The sequence below is a fragment of the Aedes aegypti genome, chromosome 1, assembly GCF_002204515.2.
Source record: "Aedes aegypti strain LVP_AGWG chromosome 1, AaegL5.0 Primary Assembly, whole genome shotgun sequence".
In the NCBI taxonomy this organism is placed as follows: domain Eukaryota; kingdom Metazoa; phylum Arthropoda; class Insecta; order Diptera; family Culicidae; genus Aedes; species Aedes aegypti.
The window spans coordinates 105,111,594-105,137,383 of NC_035107.1; the positions used below are offsets into that span (position 1 = coordinate 105,111,594).

The following is a 25,790-nucleotide window of genomic DNA, read 5'->3' on the forward strand; positions in this document are numbered from 1 at the left end:
CGCCCCTCGCAACATTGAACCGGTGCACTCAATCAATTTTGTTTCATTTTTAACGCTGAAGAACGGGAAGAGTATACACGAGGAACGAAATTTCTAAATCACCGTACAAATCGAGTCGGCAGCTTACTGAATTCGTGACTTTAAACTTGAAACTCATATCAGCAACCGTCATTCTGATAAAAAATTACATGAATTAATTCGTACCCGATCAGGAAAGATCAAGCGCCAGTGGCATCCGTGTATTACAAAATTTATGAGGTGATGAATCCACACTTCGTGTGGTAGGCTTGCTCTTCATTAGTCATCAACAGCTTTGTTCCGTTCAAATTACCATACAGACACCCACGCAACGCATGAATTGGGCATAATTTCGCCTCCAAAATGGAAACAGACACACGGCATAGGAAGGGTTCCACCGACATCGTCAGGTTCTGTTTGGTCTTCGGAAAGTTCGAAACAGTTTTAGCTAGAATCCATTTCATTACAATTCTTGGCAGTTCCAGGACTGGTAGTGGAAAATGGAGCCAACAATAATAATTTTAGTTATTAGGTTTGAAAAAATAGTGACCAAATAGTTACGGTTACGGTTTAAAAAAGTGATCGAAAATTACTCGAAAATCAAAACTTAATCAATAATCTAGTCTCGTTAAATTTGAAATATTTTACTTTACTGTACTAAAAAATCAACATGTTGCTCACAAACTACTACAAAAGAGAACCCTTTTAACCGATTCTCAATAATTTTGAAGTTTCTAGGAAGATGAAGGGTGCTCAAGTTGATAAGAGTTAGTATAGAGTAATTATAAGAATTTTGGACTTTTGTGACGAGTACTGCACACACTGTGGAAACCAAGTGGCTGAAACGCTCCTACACAAATTTAGTACCTGCGCTCGTGTCGGCCCGGCATGGACGAGTCTACAGCAGAGGCTTGCAGGACTGATGAATGGATGGAGACGATTCTCTTTTGAGGACCGCTTTGACGCTTTGAATTTTCACTTAGATTTAGAATTTTAAAACTGTGTTACAAATGAATTGACCATAATAAAACCAAATTTTATACCACAAAAAAAGAATTTGAAATACAAGGAGGCCGTTTCATATTTTCTTTTAATTTTTACTCAAAGCAGTGGAAAAAATTGACTAAATGCCGAAAAAGCCTTGAATATAGAGTCTTTATAACTGGCGTCACAAAAGTGACAGTCACTAGAAAGTGACTCACAACCATCCCTGCAGTTCTGTAACCACAATCCCCGGGGATTACACGAATCAGCTTTCACAGTACAAATATAATAGAGCTCCCCTAGTTTTTCCTCGCTTTTTACTACCAAACTGGCAGAAGCCCACAACGTTCAATAACTGTAATTACTAGTTTCTCTTTCAACGGGTTCACTATAGCAACGCTGTTTTTTCTCCTCTCGCAAAGGTATTATGTGTTCGCATCCCGCAACTCTTCTCGGTAAATAGTCTACCGGATTCGATCCAAATAACCCGAGTAGTGATACGTGAGCGTGAACGTTAAATGCAAAGTAGGTAGGCGTCCATGGTTTCGCAGCTACCCACAGAAGCATAACTGTCCCATATGGATTCCATATTCCATATTATGGAATTTCGAACCAATACTTCTTTTCTTCGTAACATTCATGTTTTAATATATAATTTACAAAGCATTTAAAAATTAACGTACTTTGTTTGACAGTGTTGTGGAAAAATAAAAAGGTTCTGTAGTCCCATGTTGAAAATATTAAGTCGTAACAGTATCTGTATGAAATTGTAACAGCCTCAATAAGAATTGCAAAACGTGAGATAATTTTTGAATTTTAGATGATCGATAGTAGCATAATGAGTAATTTGTGCGGTGGTGTCAAATGAATATGTTGTATGTCATTTCACCAGGAAATTATGAACATTTCTATGGGAAGACAAAATTCAAAAACTTTGAGTGTAATTTTCTCAATTCATACTTTTTTCACATGGGACAGTTATGCTTTTATGGACAGTACGGTGGATACACTTTCACGCTCGCCACTGTCCATGTGCCGAGCGTTCCAGAACCGGCGCCAGCTTTATCATATGCAAAAAAGCTAATGTATGTGGTACGAAACGTAAAACCGAGCGTTTCAAAAAGTTAACACAAAATAAGCCTGAACAAGCGAAAATTTTCTTCGATATCAATGACAACAGCTCATAAACTTGCGTATACAAGTCATCACTCTTCTTATTTCTGATGTTACGTCTCAACAGAGACAGAGCCTGGTCCTCAGCATAGTGTTCTTATGAGCACTTCCACAGTTATTAACTCAGTGTTTTCTATGCCAATTGACCATTTTTGTGTGGCAAGTACAAAGATGCCCTGGGAAATCGAGAAAATTCGCAACTCGAAAAGATCCTCGACAGATGGGATTCGAACCCACGACCCTCAGCTTTCTTTTGCTGAATAGCTGTGCGTTTACCGCTACGGCTTTTTTTGGTTTCCAAACAAGTCGTCCCACAGAGTTCGATAATGAGTTGCTGCAATTCGAGCTGGAAAACCTTAAAACGCCCTTATTTGGTTTGGCTCTCCGGACAGCAACCCAGACACTACTGGAGGATTGAGGGCGAATATTTGCGGACTGCATCGTCTGCCGCAATAAATCAATGATTCTTCATGACCTCTCCTCGTGTCCCGGTCAGATTCAGAACCAACATTGTCGACTAGAGGCACGAGACAACAATATATAAATATATCCAGCGGTACCGGTGGGATGGTATTTTCCGATTGCAACTTAAAGTCACGACACTTTTGTAGGGGGCCCGCGACCTGATTTTGGTCGTGTGCTGCATTCGTTGTTGGCAATAATCATTATAGGTCATGATTCCTACTTGATTGCTATGTATCAGCTAAGGTTTGGATATATTTACTTTGAGTTTTGCATTCATAGCATAGCATAGCATAGCATAGACTGACTGTACATGTCAATGGTTGCTACTCCGTGATTGATCGGAACTGGTAAGAATTGCACTGGGATCCAAATGAATAAGGGATGGGAGTTTCCGCTTACTCTCGAAGTGCAATTTTAGCAGATCTAATATTATTGATCAATAACGGCGCCGGCCAAGTCCTTACAGTCAGTTGGGATGGGGAAGGAATGTTAGGGTGTAATGATTGTTGCTTCTAGAGACCGAGAATACCTCTGCATCTCCACAATCACCACGGGAAGGGTGTTTATTAGTGGGGGAGGAAAAGATCTGGGAGTCACCTTTGGTCGGTGATGCGATCCATGGACAAGGGGCAAATAACTAGTTTTGTATTTTTGTCTCGAGAAGTTTTTAGTAGTAGATTCAAAAAAAAAAAAAAAAAACGTCAACATCTATAACATCGAACAATTCAAAAGAAGTTTTTATTAATAGCGAAAACTGAGAATTACATTACATATTTTAAATCATATGAAACAGCAATAATGCCGACACTTGTAGTGACAAACCATACATAGTTTGTTTGAAAATTACATATGAGTATTACTGTGCATTTTTGTCTCGAGATGGTAGAATTTTTAAAAAATACGTCAACATTCACAATGTCGAACATTTCAAAAGATATTTTTAATAATGTAAAAAAGAGAAAAATATATGTATATTGAAATTGTGTAAAACAAGCATAATGCCGACACTTATAGTGACGAACCAAACAAAGTTTGTTTTAATATTACACAAAAGTTACACTTTCAAGAAAAAATGTGTTATCATAAGCATGAAACGAACTCACCAGTTGGTAATCCATCCTCGACTGAACACAAATATCTCTTCGCAACACAGTGCGAACAGAAAAACTTCTTGGCGTCCCGTAAACAAACCGTTTTCATGAAGCACTATCCAGCAAGACGCGCGAAAACAGGGAAAAAAGAAGTTCTCCGACGACGAAAACACGCGCGAAACCGAGAACAAAACCTATCCGTCGACGCAACAACGATCCATCCTGCTTGGGCATCACGGAGCACTACCCAGCAAGACGATTGAAAACAGGGGAAACAATTTTCTCCATCGACGAAAACACGCGCGAAACCGAGAACAAAACCTATCCGACGACGCAACAACGATCCATCCTGCTTGGGCTTCACGAAGCACTACCCAGCAAGACGCTTGAAAACAGGGGAAAAAATTTTCTCCATCGACGAAAACACGCGCGAAACCGAGAACAAAACCTATCCGACGACGCAACAACGATCCATCCTGCTTGGGCTTCACGAAGCACTCTATTTACTTTGAGTTTTGCATTCAACACAGAAATTTCAAAATCTGAAGTTTAACCCATCTAGAGTGCCGGTGCCATTAGTGGACTACCTAAGCTATAAAAAATCAACATAATAACAAAACGTCTTAACGGAGATCTTTTGGCGTCAACAGAAAGATTTCAACCTCTACTATATGGGAAAAATATAAAAAGAGTGATAAAATTATGTTTTGAGCATAAAATTGCTTGAGCCACTATTGGTACACGCATTCCAATAGTTGCGCTAGTGCTCCACAGTAGTGGACGTCTGGGAATGAAACAATGAGTTTTAAACAAAATCGTTGATTTTTACATAGATTTAATATTGTTCCCTCGGAGCAGCAACTAAAATCTTTCGAATGAAGCATAAAGATGATCTCTGGGACATTTCTTAATTTTTATATATTTATTTAACCTTTCGGTCGTCGCGCGAATTTTTGTAACGCGAGTAGTCGCGCGTTGTACTTTGTACAACACCCTTGGTTTTGCGAATATCCCAGGAGTCTGACCACTTAGAAAGATGACATCTTCGGCAAAGTTGTTCAGTAGCTCAAGGGCTATCATTATTTTAGCCAAGAAATTCAGGATTTTGCCACTAGGCGGCGCTAGTGAGCATGAAACTTTTGTATTGCAGATCTCAGGATCCTGACCACTTAGAAAGATGGCGTTTTCGGCAAAGTTGCTCGGTAACTCATGGACTATAATTGTTAGAGCTTGTTGATTCAAAATTTTGCCACCAGGCGGCGCTAGTGAGTATAAAACATTTGTTTCGCAAATATCTCAGGAGCCTGATCACTTAGAGAAATGGCGTCTTCGGCAGAGTTGTTCAGTAGTTCAAATTATTTCTTTGTTTGGTCCTTAAAGTTCGAGATTATGTAAAATAATGATAGTTCCTGTGCTTCTGAACAACTTTGCTGAAAGTGCCTGTATAAAAAGTCAAGATCCTGCAGTATCCGCAACATAAAATTTTTAGGCTCACTAGCGCCGCCTGGTGGCAAAATATCCTATTTCTTGCCTTAAATAATGATAGTCCTTGAGCTACTGAACTACTTTGCCGAAGACACTATCTTTCTAAGTGGTCAGACTCCTGAGATATCTGCAAACAAAAGTTTCATGCACACTAGCATCGCCTTGTGACAAAATTTTGAATCAACTAGCTGGAACAATGATAGTCCTTAATTTACTATACAACTTTGCCGAAGACGCCATCCTTCTAAATGATCAGGATCCTGAAATATTTGCAAAACAAAAGTAAAACTTCCTTGCCCATTTGTGCCATCTAGCGGTCAAATTCCGAATTAAATGCGATACCATCAGATAGCGCTTCACCTCCAGAACAACTTTACTGAAGACCCCAAGTTTCTATATTATCTGGATTTTGAGATATACCGATTTCATTATTATTCGACTTTCATGTACATTTGTTGATTTTACCGCATTATAAAGGGTCATACTGTAAATAAAAATCGTCGAGTATTGTTCTTAGAAAGATTCTTGAGGAATACATTTTGGTTTGGTGTCGATAGATATCTTTGTTGCAAAATGATAGCATATAAATCACAACTGTTGTACAAAGTACAACAGCGCGACAGCCCGAAGGTTAAAAAACTGCCTCCGCCATAAATTTACTATTGGAACACAACGGCAACTACTGGTGCAAGGGAGCAAATTTTTTGCGTAAACTTAATTATTTATATGACTTTTTGATAAAATAAAAAGCTGACATTTGGCAAATCGACTAAACTAGAAGCGATCTACCCAAGTCATTACAAGCATTAAAGTATTACCGTATTTTAACTTTAATTCAACGAGTGCAATGCATCATTGCTTTTATTCTGCAATATGCGTGCAGTAATGCTTTAATTCCATTTTATGAATGCAATGTAGCATTGTTTTATTGTAGCAATGAAATGTGCATTAATGGGTGATATACGGTCACCATTCAATGCTTCATTGCATCATCTTACTCAATGATTCAACGCAACAAAAATGGCAAGATTTCATTGCTCTATTTATTGTTAATCTTTTCCTCACTAAGGCAAATAGGCTATAGAAATACTTAAATATCCCTTATGAAAATTCGCCACAAGAAATCTTGATGAAATTCGTAGATTTGTCTAACGAGAAACCATAATTTGAAAGCAAAAAATAAGCAACAACCTGGAATTGAACCAAAATACTTATGATTGGGCCTATCACCTATTGGGCGTACACCACACGGCTACCGACGATTCAATGTGCCAAGATCCTAAAACGATACATAAAACGTGAAGATTTAGCCCCACACAATGAAAACAAAACAAAATCTCAACAGCAAAAAAGCGACAGCCGTGGTAAACATGGAAGTGCAACAGTCGTGTCCACTTACTTATTGCGCACTTCACCCCAAATTGGACTATCACACATTTTGTAGAGTGCAAAAAAGTGTGATAAGGGTGCACGCTTGCATCGGATCATTCAAACGTATACTTCTCGCATAATCTGAGATAACGCCCTAAAAGCCATTGGTAACCACGTGTGTAGCTCGTTGTTTCTGAGCAAATGAATGAAAAAGCATCCAAACCAACACCACCGGTAGGTAGAGAATGATCCTTTCTGCACCATAGAGTTGTTAAATAACGTGTAAATCTATTTAAATGCTCAGAAACAACGAGCTACACACATGGCTACCAATGGTTTTTAGGGCGAGATCATAAGTTATGCGAGACTTGTTCCTTGAACCACAAGGAATAAGTGCACTAAAAACACCATCATGATTCGACGTAATCCTGAGCTGCTTACACACTTTGAAAGAGCTTACACACTTGGGACGGTCCAACATGGAGTGAATCTTCAGAGATTCCACATGAATATTTTTTAAAAGAAAAATCACCAATATTTTCGCGAGATCTACCAGGAATTCCGCGAAGGAAAAATATCAAATGGAATCTCTACAGACCTTCCTGGAGGAATCTTGTGGAAGAATTCTTGGTGGAATCCCTGGAAGAATTTCTGGATGCATCCTTGGAAAAATTCTGGGAAGAATCACTGTTTCACAATTTCTGGAGTAAATCTCTGCAGGTATTTCTGTAGGAATTTCCAGCGAAAATCGTGTTGTGATAACTGAAGCAATCCCTAAAAAAATGCTTGTATTTGTCGCTGAAAGTTTTTTTTTGTGGAATTTGTGAAGCGAAAACTATTAGAAGAATCACTGGAAGATTTTTGATAGGAGGATTTCTTGGTCGAAATTCCTGATGTAATTTTCATTCCATTGATATTTCATGGAAGGTATTTCTACAGCAATCTCTTTAGGAATTTCTGGAGGAATTCTCAATGGAATCGCAGGAAAAAATTCTGAAAGAATTTGTTTAGGAATTCCTGTAGTTTATCTGAAAAAAAACTTAAATAAATCTGAGGCGGATTTTTTTGGTGGAAGTATTTGGATAAATCCCTGGAGGAATTTGTAGAAAAATTACTAGAAAAGAACCGCTGAATCTATTCCTGATGGAATTTAAAGAGGAAGCCCTGGGAAAAGTTCTGGTGAAATCTCTGGGCGAAATTCAGGTGATGAATTCCTTAGGGAATCCCATGAGAAATTTCTGAAACAAATCGTGATGTAAATCCTGTAGTAATTCGTGATATAATCCTCGGAACTAACTATTAGAGGAATTCCCTAAGGAATATTTGAAGGAAAGACCATGTTGCTTACATCGTTGCTAAAGCTTCATCTCAGTTAGGTTTCCTCTTTCGGTTTGCTAAGAAGTTCAAGGATGCCTACTGCTTGAAATCGTTGTATTGTTCGATCGTGCGTCCCATACTGGAGTATTCTTCAGTTGTCTGGGCCCCTTTTTATCAAAATGAAGAACACCGCATTGAACGGATTCAGCGATTTATTCCCGCTCAACCTACCAAGTTATGAGAGCCGCTGCCAGCTCATCGATTTGGAATCACTCGAAGCGAGACGTAATGTGGCGAAAGCTTGCTTTATTGGAGACCTTCTGCAAGGCAATATAGACTGTTCTACATTACTCTGCATGCTTGATATAAACATACGCAACAGAAATCTTCGGTCACACTCGTTCTTCAGCATTCCTTCTGCGAGGACGAACTATGGTCTGCATGAACCAATACGCAGCATGTCCCGTCTGTTCAACAAGTGTTATTTTGTGTTTGATTTAAATGTGTCACGGGAAGCTAATAAGCGTAGTTTTGAACGTGTATTCTGTTATTAAGATTTTACTATATTGTACGTTTAGCTTAAGTTTTGTCATTGGAGTGACAACACCTGTTGACTAAATCAAATCAATCAATAAACTGTTATAGAAATCTCTGGAGGAATTATTGAAGGCAGTCTTGGAGTAAGTCAGAATTACTGAATAAATCACTTCAGGACTTTTTGGGTTGATCTTTGAAGAATACTTTGTAGAGGAACCTTTGAAGGAGTCTCTGGAAGAATACCTGGATGAAATATTAAAGGTATGCCTGAAGTATTTTATCTGGATAAATTTCTGGATCAATCTGTGGATAAATTTCTAGAGGAATTATGGTTAAAATTCTTAGAAGAATTTCTGGTGGTTTTCTTAATATAACCCATGGATCCCTGTATAAACTCCAAAGTAGAATAACTAAAAAAACACTGGAAGATTCTGGATATAATATGTTCAGAATAATCCCCGACAGAGATTCCTCATAGTTTTAGATTTTTGCCAAGATACCGGAGTTCCGCGAATTCTAACTGGTATTCCTCATCAAGTATCAATTTCTTAAAAACGAGTTTTGAAAGTTCTGCTCTTTCTTAGATTCCTTAGATCGCTTACTCTTACTAGTGTGAATTTTAGCAGCTCTAATATTAATGATCCACTAGTGGACCCGGCAAACTTCGTCTTGCCATCAAGTAGGCTATTGAAAAATGCTATTGATCGTCCCATACAAAATGACAGCTCCGTTCACGATCGTTTGTCCGACTTTCCCGGCGAACATCTTGAGGTTTTTATACACACAAACACGTCGGAACCCTTGATAAACAAAACGGAGAAATAATCATTCAAATCCGTTGACCCGTTCGAAAGCCATTTCGTGACATATAAACACCATTCCATTTTTATTTATATAGATAGATAGATAGATAGATAGATAGATAGATAGATAACGCTACCGGTTAAGTCCTTATAATCAGTTGGGAAAAGAACGTTCCCTTAGTGTGTAATGATTGTTTCTTTTGGAGACCGAGAATACCTCTGCATCTCCACAATCACAAAGCGAAAGGTGTTTATTAATGAGCAAGGAAATATATCTGAGAGTTACTGTTGGACGGTGATGCGATCCATGGATAAGGAGCGAACATATTTAAAACATGTTTTGATTTTTTGTATCGCGCTGAAAAGATATTGGTGAAAGATTCAACAAAAAATGTACGTCGACATTCATGCAAGTAATGACGAAACAGAAACTTTATAAAACTAGCCAAAAGCAAATGTTACTAATACAAGCAGAATGTGTCAATCAGTCTGTCTAGTTGCACACCGACTATGTGCCCGTAACGCGGGTAGATCACCTTTTCGTGGTATGTTACGGGGTAAGATCTACCAATTTGATCTCTAGTCTCATCTTGTTTGTCGGGCTAGGGTTGTTCTGGTAATTCAAGGATTCACGGTACAAAGTCCTTGTTACTGGCAATAGTTTCTGAAAATTAATCTATTTTACCTAGCAGATGGTTAAAGACTCGGAGTTCCGAGACTACACTTGAAGCCAGGATAACAATCATGAGTATTAACTCAACAAGAACTGTTAAGCTTTGGTTATTCAAGGACTCACGTAAATTCTGATTACTAAACAAATTTTCTAGCTCGATTCGGTTTTGCTGCTAGCATAAAGCCCCTTTTTTCTAGTATTTTTCTGGGACTTAACTAAAAGCGAAACAAGGATGTGACTAGAGTTCCGTTGCATGGTCAAATATCAGTAGTACCGATTTGATTCCTCAGAAATTTAATCGATTATGTTTGCTAAGGGGCGCGCCTTCGCTGAGATTTAATTTTTTTTGAAGGGTGTAAATAGCGGGACCTTTTCATCATAGTCGATTTTTATCAATATCTGAGGAATCAAAACAAGAACTTACAGAAATCGATGCTTCATTACCTCTCAATGGAAATGGAGTAATGCGACATGCACTATACACTAAGGATACGGGTAATGCCACAATAGATCTAAATAATGGTCGCAGTGGCGCATCCGAACAGAGAGAAAAAAAATGTACAAATCAGAAGTATAGAGCTAGAGACAATTGTGGCCGCCATTGGTACACCTACTAAGATTTATGTAACCATTGTTCTCATTTGCTTACAAATCATTGTCGCGTGCAATTCTTCTATCCACTCAAGTGATCTTCGCTAGCGTGGCATCACGTTGGTTGAGGTTGGCGGAATCACTTAATTGGAGCACATCGAAACCAGATAAACGTTGCCTCAATTATGTATGCTTATCCGCACCGCACACATGTGTCTTCTAGCCAGAGATATTTTTTTTCGCGCGAAACGACTAAACAGTAACTAAGTGACGTAGATGTAAATTTTACGACAACGAGAGCTGGAGATGGAATCGGCATAGAAGCGAATAACAATCAACGGAGAAAGCGCATTTACCTATGATGATGGTTCAAATTTTCTCCTCGGAACACCGGAGACGAGGCGTTTTATCTATCCGTAAGTAGGTACCGTAAAACGAGGTGCCTTTGATAGTGCGAGATTTACAGCTTACTAAACGAAATATTTCATAGTTTCATAGTAGTTCATAGTATCTGTTGATCAGTTGATCAAAATGAATGCAATAGTAAAGAGTGTTAGTATGACACTTCATTTCAAAGCTATTTTCGTTGAAATCAAAAATATTTTAGACTTTGTATTCAAATATTGAAAATTTATTAAAAGACGGGTTTTGTGGTCTAATGCGTTCATAAGCAGAAGGTCATGAGTTTGATCGCAGGCCCGTCCCTTTTGTAGTTTGTATCTTTCTCTTGTTCCATAATCATGATCCGCAACATATCTTTAGCGGCTGTTTATCATCGTATGCTACTGCTCCGATTTTATCGAAGGATAAAAGTTCATCATAACGGACAAGAAACCGTTTCCTTACGCTTCTATTCTTTCATCTTTATAGCACGTCTTTCCTTACGCATGATACATGCCTTCAGGCAGTCTGCTAACGAAAAGCAATCCTCTCCGACATGAAAGTTTCTTACGCCTACAACTTACCGCATGAACTGGCATAGATGCAGGGGTATATCCGGTCTACTATGGGCCAATTATAAATAAGACATATAAATAACAATCGAGTTGGGTTGTGAATTTTCATGTGTTTACATATCTATTATGTATTATTATGAAAATTTATTGGCTTTTTTCGGTGAATACAATACCTGTACTCAGAGTGAAAGGGAGTAACGAAAGTGATGAAATGACAAGATGGATAGAATCGCAAGCGAGCAACGAGAGAAATGAATAGAAGTTGAACATTTGTTTTAACAGAGGGCCAAATGTGAGAACAACACAATCGAAACGACAAATCGTTGCCTAACGTGCTGGTCTTGAACGGCTAGATGTTGTAGTGTATCCATTATGAAAGTTAGCCTAAACTCAAAAATCTACTTTTGATTATATGAAAAAATATGTCCATTCTTTCAACTACAATCGATAACTATGCTATCAATACTTGTTCTAACAATACAGAATAACAAATTATTTGAAACAAAACACAAAAATAATCAGATTTTATTCCAAAAAACTATTAAAAGCTACCTCATATTACGGTAGTATTCGTTGGCAACATGTGTATTATGTGCACAATTTTTGCTCCCGATAAACATCATTATCTTCGCGGACGGAACTCGACAATGTGTTCGTTTTTTTTTCTAGTCGCGTAATGTTACTTACTTATCCTCATCTGCTTTTTTATTCGGTTCAACCGGGCGCACCGAAACTGTTTTGTTGTCTATTTGACTGTATTTTCAACCGAAACGTGGCCAATTTTGGGCAGTACCATCGATAAACGATTGGATGGGCTGATTGATGGATTATGATGTGGGAAAGTCTTTTGATTACAACTGACAGGTAATCAGTTTGCGGCTTTTAGTAGTAGGTAGTTGTTACCTCCTGATTGTTACAATGTAAAATGAGTTTAGTGAAAGTTGGGAGTTATCAATATTTTGAAAATATTTAATGCCCAAATAAATGAATACCATATAAATTCTCGATGCATTTTGATAAAATTTCAGCTAATTACAATTGATAACTGAAAAAAAAACAATTATGTCAAATTAGTTATGCTTTGGTCTACTCGTAACATCTCCGCTCTCTACTAATTATTCCGAGTCATCGTCTAGCAGAGCTTTGAAAGAAGGGTAGCAAAAAGTATGTAATGTACTCAATGGCTTATGAACTTATCCCACTATAAAGTTCATGTTTGCACATAAGCGGCTCCGGTGAATGATGTAGACGTATGTAGAATATACACTACCCACCAGAAGTATGGAATCGTTGCAATACTGAGTATTGCAGCACTTTTAAGTTTGGCATCATCCAAAATCCAGTGATATTTTTTTTCAACAAAAATAAAAAATCGCAGGGGCTCAAAGACGTATTTTTTAAGATGACCTCAAAAATACATTGATCTAGCACTTCAGAATCACGAGATAATATTCATTTTAGGTGATGCTAAACTTTTCAAGGTGATGCAATATTCAGTATGAGTGTTGCATACGCGATTCCATACTTATAGTGGGTAGTGTAGATGTCGAGTAGTTTTAAGTTATTCCCTATCCATTCCTTGACTCTACCTAAATGTTTTTCGCTGTATTCGTCAGAACTGAAAAACACATGTCATGTTTTAAAACTCTATATTTCTGTAGCGATGTAATATTTCCTTCGAAGGCATTGTTTTATGAGTGGCTTACTACTACAGCAGTAAATAAATTTCCAATGATGTGCATTTGTGCTAGTGACTAGCTCCTGGACTGTCTTGGAAGCAAAACACAAAGGCTCAATCGAAAGCGCAAATATTAACCTACATTTTCCTGGTTCCTCTCTCTATGGACGGCTCTATTTTTTCCTTCTAAAAGACTTTCGTTCCGCATTCACAAGTTCGTAAGTTTTGTATGGCATAGTATATATGCTGTATGCTAGTATACAAACATATGCGAGGATAGGAGTGCAGAAAGTTGACCGCATATTCGATACGCTACCAACCGAGGTCTGGATACTTAAAGCAGACTTAGCCGTAACAGAGACAATATATGGTATGTGGGTCAGTTCATCAAAAATAAGACTTCAGCTTATGTTGTGCGAAGATGCATTGTGATTAGGAATGACTTTTTCGAGCACAAAAATGTTTCTTAATCCATTCAACTAAGTCATAATGTCTTCGAAAACAATGCTCAGAAAAACAAAAGCTATTTGACCTAATAACTTAAAAATCATCCGCTAACTTGATTACAGGTGTCAGAAAACGAGAAAGAAATCCTGGCAACACTGTATGGGCTCGACTCCTTATTATGTCAGCTATTCACAGATAAAGACATAAACAACTTCATCGACGTACTATGAGATTAGAAGTGATGTTGTGTTTTGAGTCAGATTAGATCAGAACTAATATTTAAAAAAAAAGATTTGTATTGCAGAAATGTATGCTGAAAAACACACATAACTTTTTTGTTTCTGGATGGATTTTGTTGAAATTTTCATAACTTTCCGAAAAACTCTTCTAGTTTTCTGGCCCGAAAAACTTGTGAATATGGTCCAAGTGGTTCCGTAATTACTCCGGATTGTCTTGGGGTACCAAAATTGGCCAAATCGTCCATTCAATGGATACCTCAAGACCCTGACGAGCTAGAGGTTTGGTGTCTTCCACAAAGTTGCTTAGCAGATCAAGGGCTATCTGGCAGTAACAAACATAATTGGAATTTTTCCGCTAGGTGACGCTAGTAACAAATTTCCGTCAATCTCTTATATCTGAGGACCCTGATGAGCTAGAAGATTGGTATCTTCGGCAAAGTTGTTATGCAAATCAAGGGCTATCTGGTAGTAACAATTTATACGCTAGGTGGCGCTAGTAACAAATTTCTCTCAATCTTCTATATTTTATGGCCCAGATGAGCTTAAAGGTTAGTGTCTCTACAAAGTTTTTATACAGATCAAGGGCCTAATCTACAGAGCAGTAACAAGCCTAATTAAGGATTTATCCACTAGGTGGCGCTAGTAACAAATTGCCTTCAATATACAAAAAAATACAATGTCTCGAGATCCTGATAAATTGGAAGATTGGTGGCTTCGGCAAAGTTGCTCAGCAGATCAACGGCTATCTGGCAACAACAAACCTAATTGGAAATTTATACGCTAGGTGGCGTTTGTTACCAATTTTATTTAATTTGCTATATCTTAAGACCCTGAGTCGGATAAATTCCCAATCAGATTAGCCTCTGATCTGCTTAACAACTTTGTCGAAGACACTAACCTTCCAGCTCAGCTTAGTGTCTTCGACAAAGTTGTTAAGCAGATCAGAGGCTAATCTGATTGGGAATTTATCCGACTGGTGTCAATAATACAAATTTCCAACAATTTTCAGCAGATTAAAGGCTATCTGTCAGTGACCAATTTGACTGGGAACTTATAAAGTTGTTCAGCAAATCATAGAATCTTTGTAAGGCTAGTAACATTTCTTTTTTTTTTTAACTATCTATATATCGAGATCCTGATAGGCTAAAAGGCAGACATCTTCGTCAAAAATAGTTCAACAGATCGAGGGTAATACGGCAGTGACACATGTGTTTTAGAAAAAAATCATTTATTGGGTGGTGCTAGTAAAAAAAGTTTTCTTCAATCTGATGTATGGCTGGATGAAGGTTAATAAGATTTTTAAAGGTTTTCCCTATTGAAACCATGATTTTCGCCTTTAACATATGAGAAAATTAAAGGCTTTTAAGACCTGAACCTTAACTTGTTTGAGCAGAATCTAGCGAAATTTGGATTTGAAGACACTTCAAAAATATTTCGAAATTGATTTTTTTACATATTTTCTTAATCACACATATTTAAATATCAATAAAAGTGTGTGCATCTTTGTGAAATTTTGTTTCTGTTGAAAAGTTCAAACTTCAGCAAACCTTCAGTCCAATCTTGTACCAGAAAATAGTATGACTTTAGAATATTCCAAGGTCGCCTTAAAATTTAAAGTATATCAAACTTCAAACAAGTTGCAATTTCGACAAAACTCCAATGCTATCAGTCAAGCAAAACTAACACGAGGAAACTTCTGATGTTCTTTGAATTCAGTAATTCTTCTTTTCTATTTGTGCTGAGATAAACATCAAGACCCTGCCCTGCTTTGGGACGATAAAAACTTCAGAGCTTTGAGAACGCTTTGAAGGCCTTTGGCCAACAAAACAAATAACTCAGATTCATCTGCTGTCACGAAACGTCAAATGTAGCCAGTTGTTTCCCAAAGATGCTGATAAATCTAAACACATTGATTGCTGGCATGAAATTGCACTCAAAAGGTTATTGATGCTTCGGTGTGATGCAAACGCAATATTTTTTTGCTGAGATGTTCATGTGAGGGTTTGAAGATCGCAGCAAGCCGTGCACGCGGACGGCTGATGCGTTTTGAATTTTGTATCTCGTTTTCCTCGTTCCGCGTTTTTTTTTCTCAATTCGGTTAATGAAAATTAGATTCAGCAGATGGTGCTATGCCACGTGCAAATGTTTTGTGGGAATAAGTTAATAAGTGTCTTTTTGCGGATATTATATCTGAAGATGATTTGTGGAGTTTTGTTTTTTCGTTTTATTTTTATTCAAATTGCTTGCGTTTTGCTCAAGAGTGCTCTGTGGTTGCGCCAGCAAATGAATTCGTTACGCTCGACTCGTTTTTTTATCTCCGGTGTTTGTTAGTTCAAAAATTGAAGTTTTTTGTCGATTTTTCGAGCAGTGCGTGCATTTTGATGGACAGTTCCTAGTTACGGCTCACGCTATTGTTCATTGTTAGAGGAGCGACGGATTGTAGGAGTTTAGAAAAAGGAATTCGGTGAGTTACAGGGGAAAATGATTGAGATAGGCAAAATTTTGCCCAAAGTCAAATGCTTATAACTTTATGAAAAATGGATGAAATTGGATGCATCTGGAAGCAGTCGACGGCAAATTTGGTCCAGTTTTAGGAACTTCCTTGGCCATGCATATTGGCCACTGGACACCGGAGATGTTCCGGATTTTCTGAGGTCATGTCCAAATGTCATTTTTTCTGTCGCTTCTATTTTTGTGCGGTGTAAAGTTAGATAGATGTTTGCAATTTTCCTAGAAACTAGAACTAATAGGAAGTTGAATGCCACCGGACGCATTAAGATTGGTTGGAAATCTTCAGAAATATGACCATTTCCGTAAAACTGGTTCTTGAAAGCATGGTTAGTCATGTTTGTATTTCCAATCATGTTAATATTATACGGAGCTATATCCAAGCGGACCTACCTTACCTTGATACCTTGATGGCTACAGCGTAGCATCACGCCATTGCCGGGCGTATTGTAGAGCTCCATCTTCGTCGGTCTTGGGCGAAACTTCTCCAGTTGCCCCGAACGTTTAGGGTCGCCAGGTCCTCTTCCACTGCGTACAGCCAGCGTATTCGTGGTCTTCCCCGAAGCCGCCGGCCTCTACCTGGTTCCCTGCTGAATATTATTTTCGCAATTCTTAGTGAAAATCATGAAGTTTCTATAGAATGGTCTGTGCATCTAATGGTTCTGAATACGCTGCAGGAAACATTATTTTTAAGGTTGCTGTCCGCTTGGATATAGCTCCGGATAATATTTACATGATTTGAAATACAAACATGACTGACCATGCTATCCGGAACCAGTTTTACGGAAATGGTCATATTTCTGAAGATTTCCAATTAATCTTAATGCGTCCGGTGGCATTCAACTTCCTATTAGTTCTAGTTTCTAGGAAAATTGCAAACATCTATCTGACTTTACACCGCACAAAAATACAAGCGACAGAAAAAATGACATTTGGACATGACCTCAGAAAATCCGGAACATCTCCGGTGTCCAGTGGCCAATATGCATGGCCCAGACAGTTCCTAAAACTGGACCAAATTTGCCGTCGACTGCTTTCAGATGCATCCAATTTCATCCATTTTTCATAAAGTTATAAGCATTTGAATTTGGGCAAAATTTTGCCTATCTCAATCATTTTGCCTATCCCCTGTAGTTCTGATGAGCAGCGCATTATCACAAGTATTAACACAGCGTAACAAAAATGACATTTATGCGTGTCTCAAGAATCAAATTATGTGTCTCTAGTAGATTTGGGGTTGCTGAATCTGATGTCGTTCACACGTTTATAAAAAATATTACAACCTAATCTATCGAGCGTGCGAAATTTGGACTTTAACTTTCATTTCAGATATAATTTGATTGAAATGGCATGATCAAATTGAGCTTAAATCGTATTTTTCAACATGCATGCAATCTCTATACGAAATTCTTCGTTTCTCTTATATGGCAATATACAATACTTTTCTAAACCAACAAAAAATAAGTTTTGAGCATTGAAAGCGTTATGAACTTTGTCGATAAGTATTGATATACACATGAATTTTTAGTTCTGAGGCAAATTGAGCAAATAAATTGCCATACAAGCTGGAAAACTTGCATGCAAGTTGGCTGAAATAGTTAAATTTAGCATTTTCAACAGACAATATCTCAAAAACTAGACGTGCTATGATATTTCTGAAAATGACAATAGATTCAGCAACCCTTAATTAAGTAAATAGCGGTATTTTGGTGCTTGAGACAAAATCGTGTTCCGCAGTGTAATCATTTGTCGTCCAGAACGTCTACCGAACAATCACCCTTTCCCATTCTCACCCTTTCGCAAGGACGTGGCCAGAACAGCTCTCGACTGTTGGAGAATGCGTCAATCTTGTCTAAGAGTTAGAGGTTAGTCCCAAATTTCTGACTTTGGTAACGGACGGGAAGGAAGCAACCCTCATACAATGGTCTAGGACTGTACCACCTACGAATTTGTGCGAAATGCTTAATGCTAATGTGCTATACAAAACAAACAATTTTTCGAGGGATGTTTTCCATGAATTGAGTAGGCTTATAAAGGTTTCGTGGATGTAACAATCATAATTTTCAAAATTAGTATCTAGTTGATTTTTGTTCAAGTGCTTGAAAGGAATGATTCAATGTAGGTAAATATTATTTGAACTTCAGACGATTTGTAAACGATAAGCTCCATGGACTTTCTTGTTCTAAAGCCTTGCGTTTAAAACGAATCCAACAGATTTTTCTCGAGGAACATAAATTTACTCATAAAAAAGAGAAATAACCATAAAAATCTACTGATATAAAATAACAGTGCAACAAATAATCAAAAAAGAATAAAAATCCATCAAATTTGCTTTATGTACACTTTTTTGAGAATTTACTGGAGATTTCCCAGGAAATGGCAAATCCCGGGAAAATTGGAAACTCTAATCCGGAGCCGGAGGTAATCCTAGGACTCTTTGGAAAAAATATAAGTAATCCTTGGGGATATCACTGGAGGCAAAAACGTTGGATTGTTCAAGAATTTTCTGGAATTTTTTTTGGAGAAATTGCCCTAAACATCTTTAAATACATCGCTAAACAGAAGAATTGGCATATGAATCTCTGGAGGAATTTTTTAAAAGATCCCTGAAAGTATTTTAGATGAAATCTCTAGAGAAATCACTATGATAATTCCTGAAGCTTTTTTCTAGGAACTTGAGACGAAATTCTTGAAAAACCTGTAAAGAGACGCACAGGTAAAGAGAGATCTCTGAAGTTTTCGCTGGAAACTGTACAATTACACACCAGGATAATAGGCAAGCAAAATAAAGAAAAAAGAGGCTTTAAAAACCAATTTTGTTAAAATTAAAATACAGAAATTAAGAGACTTTCTATTAAACTAGAAAGGTTTTGAGATACATGAATTAAAATAGAGGTCTTGTCTCTAAAATAAACCTGCTATCAGCCCTGGAAAATCTATCTGGAGATCATAAAAAGAAACCGATACAAAAGAAAAGCTTAAATTTGGTTGAAATGTTAAATTATAATGAAAAGAATAATATAATTTCAAGAAAGCATAAATAACTATACACATAGAAAACTATCACCAAACAACTGCCGTGTGTTCCACAAAACATCTGTAACAACCAATCAACGTAATACTGTTAACATAATGCCAAAATGCAACCGACCGGAAACAAACAAAGTTCATTGGAAAACAGTGAACCGTTTGATTATGAATCCGGCAACTGGGTCGCATTCGCAAGAAATTGCATAACTCGCTATCAAGGGGGGAAGGTACCGAACCAGTCGACCATCTGTACAACCCAGTGGGCATACCATTGTGTTACAAACAAATAGGTAACTTCGCCAGCCAGGGTGTTTGTTTTGAAAAGCGAATTTTTCGCTTTCGCAGCTTTTTACCAGTGCAGACCACCGCTGGAGCGTTTACTTTCATTGGATATACCACTTCGGCGTAACGTTTTTATCGTAAGATGAAAACATCGGAGCCGAGAGCTTTTTGTCCACTCTTGAGCTGAATTGCGGGGTGAAAATTATCAAAATTAGGCACAACCAATTGGTAAAATTTGTGCCACTGGCCGAAGTTTTTTTTTTTGTGGTAATGAAGCAATTTTCGGCGCCGTCAAGAAAGCGCTCCAATTAACATTTTCCCGACATAACAGGCATAAGGGGGCGAACCAACCATCAACAGCGTTTTCGGTCTGGCTCATCGCCACAGTGCCGTGCCTCCATATAAATGTGGGACAAAACCTCCAAATCGATAAAAAATAATAATTTACCAATTATACTTGTTACTAAAAGATACCTTCATGGAAATTAACGAATAATTATGTTTACTGGTGGAGGCTTATGTTTACTGGTTAGAGCCAGGGTCCAATTAATAAATTTTATTTTCAAAATTTGTTGTTCTCGATTCAGAAAAACTTTTTTAATTTACTGTTAGGGGAAAGGTATTCAATATCGGCAGATAGAGATATGTTTGCCAAATTAAGTGTAATTGTGGTAACATTGTGCTAAAAGATTATGTAGCCGGCGGGACTTGAACCCACAATTTCCATTCTGTACACGGACGCATTACCAATTATACTACAGCTACTGTAGCTGTAGTATAATTGGTAATGCGTCCGTGTACAGAATGGAAATTGTGGGTTCAAGTCCCGCCGGCTACATAATCTTTTAGCACAATGTTACCACAATTACACTTAATTTGGCAAACATATCTCTATCTGCCGATATTGAATACCTTTCCCCTAACAGTAAAAATAGCTGACTGCAAAAGTCGAAAATAAAAAAGACTTTTTTAATTTATTTTTGCAAATCCTGCCATATGATTTTTATAAGATGTTTCGAATCAATGTAGATTCGAATTTAACTTCGCATTTCGGTATTGCAATAGAATTTGTTAAAGTTTAGAAAGATTTACTGTAGCTTGTAAATTTAGAGCAATCCAATTATGCTGACTAAAAACGGTGCCAAAAATCCAAATAAAAACATATCGATCTAAAACTTTGGAGAACCATCATTTATAGTCAGAAATACATTAAAAAAATAATTACAGGCAATTCTAAACACTATGATTATTAAGTTTTTACTCGGCCATGCGCCACTGTGCATCAATTGTCTTCGCAGTCAGAGGAAATGTTGCACAATGCTCGCGAGAGTAGCGTTCATCGAAGAAGCCACCTCAAGTAGGGTAGTAGCTTGGACGAAAAATCGACACCACCCCAACTGTGAAGTGATTTTGGTAATTGTGTGGCATAACACCGTTTCATCGTGATTTCAAGCTTCACGACGCGGTGGGTTTTTGTTAACGAATTTTCACCGGTCCAATTGAGAGATCGCTTTCACTACTTTTGTGATTTTTTTAGTTTTCTCGAAATAGGATGTGTCTTGGAAAATTCAAAACACTCCGTAAATGTTGTTGATGATGACGATAATGGTAGTTTAGTTCTGAGAAATCGAGATGGAAACCAACTGTGCACAGCTCTGGTGAACTCTTTTTGTAGTTTTTCGAGGCAACAGTTTAACTACAGAGCAAGCCGTTTACCCTTTGACTGGGTTTCTGTGCCTCGGCGGCTCTAGTCCGGCAATTAGTTCCAATTTGTATATTACTATATTTTCCAGTAATTATGCGTTTCGTTTACCGCTAGGGTAAATGCAACTCAACCGACTTCTTCAGATGCTACGATTTTTTTTTTCTATTTTCTTCATTTCTACTTCTCACGTGTGTGTGATTGCTGTTAGTTTATGCAGTTAGAAAATTGAGGGGCTGCAAACTGTTGGCCAACTCTGAGTGGTATTCACATTACCACTAACTGGAAACTGTGTCAGATGGCTTAGGATATGTTTCAATATGAGCCGTGTCGTTAAAATATTTAATTATCAATAAACTTTAAAAACTCAATATGAAAAGATTAATAATTTATAAATCATTCTGTTGTAAATTATGCTTTTTCGGTAACTAGAAGAAATAGACAAATTGTATACGTCAACGTCATAGAAATTCTGTCATGCTAATAATGGATTTTTTCAGCATTTTATCTATAGCTGTTTTTTTTTTGAAACTTGATTCAATATATTTCGAGAGGGATTCGCGATAAGGGCCTATCTGACAAATCAATAACAATGAGAAAATAATCAATGAAATTTTCCTGTGCAATTTTAAATCCCAATTGGAGAAAATATACTCCAACGTTAACTATTTCACTTTAATACACATTTCATAAACCTAGTTTCAAAATCCTCATCAATACCACACACATCTCCTTCAATTTTCCTAGCTGTTTCGTAATAAAAAAAAATATTATAAGGTTTCGCCTTAAACGCACTCAAGAATGCAATTATCGCCCAATGTTATGAGCCTATAATCGATATTATTTTCAGTGTCGCCTATTACTTTTGCGCCGTGTTTTCATTCTGGTTTCAATTAAGCCCGCCATGTACGCCTTGTTTATTTTTTGTTTGCAGTGTCGCCGTTTACTCTCGCCGTGTTTTGATTTCGATTTCAGATGCGCCCATCACTTTGATAAACAAAAACACAGGCGTAATCAATACAGTGTGTGGTTTTGCATGAGGTGAAGTTTCGTCTTCTACAAATTTGCGTTTTTTGAATAGTTAAATTATCGAAAGGGGAATAGTTCAAGTGCAGTGAATAGACAATCAAGCTACAATTTCACCGCTATAGTTTCTTAAATTGTGTACATTTTGTCAGTTTCGCCTAATTCGCGAATCTTTCTAGATTTGAAATGCACTGCAAAAATAAAAGATAGATGAATATTGATTTGAAATTTATTTTGGCAGGTACAGTTCAGCTTTTTTGTGTTCAGCATGCTGGGACGAGTGGTTAGAGTCCGGGGCTACAAAGCAAAGCCATGCTAAAGGTGTCTGGGTTCGATTCCCGATCGGTCCAGGATCTTTCCGTAAAGGAAATTTCCTTGAGTTCCCTGGGCATAAAGTATCATCGTACCTGCCACACGATATACGAATGCGAAAATGGTAACTTTGGCAAAGAAAGCTCTCATCGAACACTAAGCTGAGAAGCAGGCTCTATCCCAGTGAGGACGTAATGCCATGAAGAAGAAGAAGATGTTGGGAAACATTTCTTCCTTCTTTCGTTTTCTTTGCGTTTTTAAAATGTCATTGGATTGTAACAACAAAGCGTATTAAATTTAATAAGTCGAATTGATAAATTTCTATGCATAAATGTGTCATTACTGAATGTGTGTGCAAAAAATGAAAATACAATCAGTCGACGTGATCACAGATTGATGTACAGACTTACATTCGATTACAGTTTTTTAGTAATATTTCGCTCAAAGCGTTAAGGAAGCTGGATCCGTCATTGATTTGAGAATTTTCAGAAACTTTTTGTTCAAAATAATGAATCTTTACATGAAATTTTGTTAACTGTATTCTATTTTCCAACCGAAACACAATGAACACATATTCATCGAATAATTTTCAGTTTCCAGCAGAAAAACTGCTTTTAAAGTTTCGATGAAGACAATGATTACAAATATTTTGATATCTGTGATCAACTAAATTTAGCGATCGACAATGCATTTGAGCAATATAACTCAAAAATAAAATTTGAGATAAAGTCATAATCAAAAAATTTCTTCAAACGTGGAAACCAAACTTAAATCGAACAATTTCCCATCTGTAATGCAGCTTGATGAAAATGTTGGCAATAACCCAGGGTCTAAAATATGTAGATGCCTAGGGGGATTCCTTCATCATTTTTAAAATGTTTGGCAGATGAGCTGAATACTCCATTGTTTTGGCTTTTCAACGTGTAAAAAAAGAATTTGATTTAAAACGGGTTCAAAATACGTAGTGCCCATTGCACGGTGACGTCATCAGAAAATCGCTCTCTTCTCCTCCTACAGAAAATTTGAAAATAACGGTACCAGTACCTGTTTAAGTTGACAGGTACTGGCACCATTTCAGATTTCCCGAAGGAGAGAAAGAGAGCGATTTTCTGATGACGTCACCGTGTAACGGGCAATAACAAAAACTCTCGCGCAATGTTTCAAAAGGACCTATCTAACATTGAGAGGCTCTCTTTGTTTACTTTCTCTTTAATCAATAACTTCACATTAACCTCTTCTGTTGCGTTTTTTGTATGGAACGCTAGTCAGGGAAATTGCTTTACGATAGTGAAAAACTTCGCAAAAAGGAGCTGAATCTCTCATTTTTACATAGGTCCTTTAGTAACGTTCAGCGAGAAGGAGAAACCAAAACTAGAGATCTATTGAAATCCGTAGGTAACGGGTACAACTTTTATTTGTTAGAACATCTTAATCGGTCTCATTGCTTGATCCATCGTACGAGTCTATTTCCCAGAATCACACGCTTTACCAGCGGAAAACACGTTCTAGGCACACCACAGTCGTTTCCATGTCGCGAAAAATGTGCAAAACAAAACATAAACGGTGTACGGTAGCAGCTTAGTCGGAGTCGAAACCGACTATTCATCACACTCTACATTTAATTTCCCATTTAATCCACAACGGAACATGCATTCAACGACAGAGGCTCACACATATGGAATGGATCACGAGAGCGCGGTGCGTTGCGTCAGACGTCAGAGTCGGAGAATTATTGGCCTAATGTGGGCACTTAGCGTCGTCAATTGCACACCAACGCCGCGATGCGGACATGTGTATGTGTGTGCCCATGTTGTGGGTAACAAAGGCAACGAAATTTTTGAATGTGTTGTTACACGCCATACCTACCCTGACAACCGACAATGTGCTGGTGGGTTTCAGGAAAAAACGTAAACAATGAAAATATTGCACATGATGGGGAATACTTCCCTCGATCGCGATCGGCTTCGGTTGCTTGGCTGCACACACTCGAGAGGCAGGTGGAAAACAACCAACCGTAAAGATTAATGGATAATGTGCTGAACCGAATTCCCCTGCGAGGCGTTCTGACCTTTCACCGTGCGCTTTTCAATACTGAAATGTCTTATTTATTCATTTGTAGATAGGGAGCCGGATCATATTATTGGCACTTTTGAATCACTTAGGCAGTGGGGTTTTTTAAAGGCTACAGAGCTCATCTTTGGGCACATTATGCGCTTCATATTGCAAAGTTTCAGACAATTCGGCCGAGAAAAACCCCCCATGCCAAAGTGAAACATGGAAGTGCCCAAGTGGTTCTGCACCCTATATCTTGTGGAAAGCACGGAGTATTGCCCTGGTAAAATGAGACAATTTATTCTCGAAAACTTATTCAAATAGTCTCAAGTCAGAAAAGTGAACAAACTTTCTTTTACGATCCTACGTGTTTCGCAGACGAAATTCCACAAGTTTCACTCTCTCCCAACTAGATTTTTCACTTTTGGAACGTTTGATTCCGGAATTACAAAACGACGAAAGTAAGATTTTCAACTTTCGCAACCCCACCACTACTTTCGCCGCTCCGTTGTATGGAGAGACAAAGTGACTTAACCACGAATCAACACAAAACACTACTTGAGCCGATTTTACACTGGTAGAAAAACGACGAAAGTAACTGAATGAAACGGCTTATCATTTTGTTATAATTATTTTTGTGGGAAATAATAGAAACTACCTAGTTTTTGAACGCGAGCTGTTTGTATGCAAAATTTAAGCGATGTACACGGCAAAAAAATGTTAAAAAGGTGATTAATTTTTTTTTTTTCGGGGATTTGGAATTCTGGATAATGGCATTCGGGTTAATGGCATTCTGGGTAATGACATTCGAGGTAATGGGGTAGAATCGACTATTTGTGCTTAATTTTTGTCACGTTATCTGACGTTATTATTCATTTTTTTTTTTCTTCATTAACGAGATTTTTATCCCTGGGCTAGTTCATCTCGGAATATTAATCAACAATCTAGGTATTTAACCGAATCTTGTTCAAGTTTTTGAACCTTAACTTGACCTTAAGTCTCATATTTTGTCCATTAGTTCTATAGTTTTGTCCATTTCAATTAGAGAGT

At 37.6% G+C, this 25,790-nt stretch overlaps 1 protein-coding gene across 3 annotated transcripts in view; it reads right to left on the bottom strand.

Moving 5' to 3' along the window:
* LOC5564399 (myosin heavy chain 95F) overlaps positions 1-25,790 on the bottom strand; it is a 94,580-nt gene that overhangs the window by 52,161 nt on the left and 16,629 nt on the right. The window lies entirely within an intron of this gene.